This window comes from Callorhinus ursinus, unplaced genomic scaffold (genome assembly GCF_003265705.2).
Source record: "Callorhinus ursinus isolate GAN/ISIS: 27379988/994484 unplaced genomic scaffold, GSC_fseal_2.0 scaffold4, whole genome shotgun sequence".
Classification (NCBI taxonomy): Eukaryota; Metazoa; Chordata; class Mammalia; order Carnivora; family Otariidae; genus Callorhinus; species Callorhinus ursinus.
In genome coordinates, this window is record NW_027397066.1 from 51,844,646 (window position 1) to 51,849,250 (window position 4,605).

Genomic DNA, 4,605 nt, shown 5'->3' on the forward strand with positions numbered 1-4,605 from the left:
AAAAGATTAGTAAAATATATTATTCAAATACAAAGAAAAATGGAGGAGGCAATACCAATCTCAGGCATAATAGATTTCAAAATAAAAATCAGTTGATTCTATAACAAAGTGATTTAACATAAACATGCCTATTAAAATTAAAAAGGTTTATATAGACCCTTCTATGTAAAATTACATGTAGATAAATTCAAGTCAGTATAGAATATATCAAAACTTCATTTTACTTTGAACTATTGTATCACTAGAAGTTATTGACAGATAAGTAGATAAAAAATGTATTAAGTACAGAATATTTGGATAATGTAAGTAATATAATTGAATTGTGTTTGTATACATTTAAATTAAGATTTGGTTATAGATACCTAAATGTTAGATAAAAATTTATATCCTAAAATTAATGTACTTTTTCTAATGCCTATAAAATATTACAGATATATTCTATAATTGATAAAAATGATACAGGAGGGCTCCTGTGTGGCTCAGTTGGTTAAGCAACTGCCTTCGGCTCAGGTCATGATCCAGGGGTCCCGGGATCGAGTCCCACATCAGGCTCCCTGCTCTGCGGGGAGTCTGCTTCTCCCTCTGACCCTCTTCCCTCTCATGCTCTCTATCTCTCATTCTCTCTCTCTCAAATAAATAAACAAAATCTTTAAAAAAAAAGATACAGGATTTAGTTTCCAGTCGCAATTTAATAGATTTAGAAACTCACTATTGAAGAGTTTTAAAATATTAACAAAAACCTCCCATTTAGTTTAGTAGCAGTCTATTGAAGACTAGGTGAGAAACAGAAATAATTCTATAATAGCTCTGAAGGCAAAAATAAGCCAAAAAAATAAAATTTTGGAGAGAATCTTAGCTAAATACATATAAATGGACCTAGAATGACAAATACTTGAACTCTGATCTTTCTAAGTATCATCCTACAAAAAGTTGTTACTTTTCACTTCTACTGTAAATAAGATTTTTTTTTTTTGCCCTGCACCTTTTGTGTTCAACTGCCAAAATGTATGTGAACCTTTCCTTGACACTTTTTTTTCCTTCTTATGTATATTTGGCTAAGTCTTTTATCTGTTGCTTTCTATTTGTGATTGCAAAATATTTCAAAATACTAATCACAGTATTACCTATCCCCTGTCCTTGTATGGACAGGGGATTTTAGTACCCAAATGAAATGCCTTCATTTGGGTACTAAAGATTCCTCAACCCATTTCCAAGTACAAATAGCCAGACATGAATTATTTACTGTTTTGTGGGGAAAACATAATTATGAAGAAGGGAAAAAGGAAAGAAATTCTTGATAATTAACATTTAAAAGATGTGCACATAAGTTTTGGACTAAAGATTCGGATGTATCCTTGGTCAGCATTTTTTTCTCTGTTCAGACCTCATTGACCACAGAGGGAGAGAAAGGAAGGACCACACAACGGGAGCACAAGACTCCTCATGAGCAAACACAGTCTTTGCCAGCACCCAAGGATGCCATGAAACTAGAGCCCTCCCTGATGGTCTTTCTCCATTAAGAATCAACATTCAACAGAAGCCAACATGATGCGTGGACATTTGATTTTTAGGTGTCACACTTTGGATAGATAATCCGAGACTTTTGAAATCACCTGGGAATTAAAGTTTGGGACCTGTATACCTAGAAACATTTTGGTGGCTTGGAAAGGCTCCTGCACCTGACTAAGATTCACTACATGGATTATAGCCAGAAAAAAAACAAAAAACAAAACAGTGGAACACACTTCTGCTATTCTGTATGTTAGTCATGTGTGAAGTTCCCTTTGGTTGACTTGTATGTTAGAATACCTTGTTTTGTCTAAGTCGGACATCTTGAATCAGATTTGGCAAGGAGGACATCTCATTGAGTTCATAAATGTATGTCAAATATCTCAGATTTATGTATTTTACAGTGAGATCTATAATATTTAGACACTAGTTGCAAGTTAATCAAAGAGGGTATGTAATTGTGGAAGTCAGAATAATGCTAAATTCTTGGCCCAGAAACGGATTGGACTACTTCATCACAGGTATACAACAAGGGATTGTGCATAAATCATCAGCTCCTGCACCACAACGATGATCTACTGTGAGACTGAACGGAATTGAAAGATAAGGTGCCTGGAACATTGTCCTACACATACTTATAAGTTACTATTACAATTATCAATTCTAAATAGCAAAAAAGTAATACATTTCAAATGGAATATTAAATAACAACTAATAATTCTAGTAGAGAAAAAATAATAGTTACAGGATTATGAAAGTCAAAATCATTAGTGAAAAAGCATAAGTAATGAAGTAATTTCCCTTCTGGGTAGTAGTCTGAACTATCTGAGATTGAAATTTCCCACATTATTTCAGTGGTTATTTAGGGGCACACAAAGCCATCCTTGAATCCTATAGACATTAGGTGTGTTCGTCTGTTTTTCATCACTGGAAAGAAGACTGAATCAGAGTGCTGCTCTTATCTCATGTTAAAGGAAAATTTGGGGAAATTTCCCCCATCTGGATACAACTCCTTTCAGGAAATGAATATTAGTTTATTTATATACATATATATATATACACACACACACACATATATACATATACATATATACATATATATATACAAAATATATATATATATTTATATACAGCAGGGGGAAGGGCAGAGGAGTAAGGGGAGGGAGAATCTCAAGCAGATTCCCTGCTGAGTGTGGAGCCCAATGTGGGGCAGGATCTCATGACCCTGAGATCATAACCTGAGCCAAAACCAAGGGTTGGACACTTAACCAACTGAGACACCCAGGAGGCTCACTGATAAGTGTTTATTTCATAAAATATACTAATGTCCTGATATAGAGAACACTTAAAATTCACAAGAAAAGAACTTCAAAATTTTGAAGATCGTATGAACAGAGAGAGCATATTAAAATAACAACAACAATATCCTATAGCACACAATTTTTCATAACTGGAGAAATACAAATTTAAATAATAAAAGATGGGGTGCCTGGATGGCTCAGTTGGTTAAGCAACTGTCTTCGGCTCAGGTCATGATCCTGGAGTCCCGGGATCGAGTCCCGCATCGGGCTCCCTGCTCAGCGGGAAGTCTGCGTCTCCCTCTGACCCTCCCCCCTCTCATGCTCTCTCTATCTCATTCTCTCTCTCAAATAAATAAATAAAATCTTTAAATAAATAAATAAATAATAAAAGATATCACAGTTTTTTACCTCTCAAATTGGCAAAAGCAATGGTTAAAACAACCATAATACTCAGAACTTCCGGGGGAAAAATGTTCACACATTGAAGATAGGATTTTTTTTTTTTGATAGGGAAATTTGGCCATGTCTATCAAAACAGTATGTTTGATGTAATTTCAATATTCATAATATATCCTACAAATGTACTTATGAATTAACAAAAATATACATAAGTGATATGGTTTGCAACATTGTATATATATGTATATACAAGATACATATATACAATATACATACATAGTATATACATATATACACACACACACACACACACACAGAAAAGTAATAGGAGATAACATGAATGACTTCAAAATGTAGCATATGAAAGAATTAATATTATATCCATAAAATTGAGTGATATGAAATATTAAAGAGAACAACATATAGTTAATTATATCAATAAAGCTATATATTCAAAATATATTTTTAAGTGAAAAAGGCCTAGTTCCTAAGGAAAACTGAGCCTTTAGTTGGGGGCATGCTGGTCTAAACCATTGTTTAAAAAAAAAAATTTGTGGAAAAAAATGTTTATGGGAAAGATGCATACTATTTCCTGGGAGATCTTTAAAAATTAAGGTTCCTGAGATCCACCCAGACCTGTTTAATTAATAGATGATATTAAAGAAATTGTATTTTTAATGGCTCCACAGTATAGAATAAATGCATTCTAAACTTTGTAGATCTGAGGAGAAAGGTAAGAGAGGGAATGGGAAAGAGAGGGAATCACATAGGTATTCATAATTATTATACAGTTCTAAAAAATAATAATTGAGAAAAATATAAGGTACTGTCTTTTTAGTGACTCGAGGCATCTGCTAATTAAAATTAAGAACTAAGGCTTCCTTTAGTTGAAAGCAATGACTTGCCTTAAATACTTTCATTTCAAATGAAACAATTACAATAAAAATAGGCAACAAAAGTCTGTAAAATACACTTTTTGTGAGATTTCTTTAATAGTTCACTACTTATAATTTCCTTGATTGTGGCATAGTTGGGGTTTTAGATTAATATTTCATAGTCATGGAATTCTTTGATTTTATTATGGAGAGCGCCAAGTATAGACATAGTTAATATGGATGTCATGATTCTATTATTGTTGGTTGGCAAGATCTTTAGGTATGCATTTAAATGTTCTTTTGCATTAACCTCAGTAATTTTTATCATTACTTGTTTCTTTTATTTCCCTAACTGATTATCTGTGATTTTACAATACACTGATCAGTTTACAAATCATGTCTAAGAATCAACAATCATTGATAAAAGTGATAAAAGGTAAAAGTTCTTTTATATAATGTTTTAGTCATGTTTTCCTTTCTTTCTTTCTTTCTTTCTTTCTTTCTTTCTTTCTTTCTTTCTT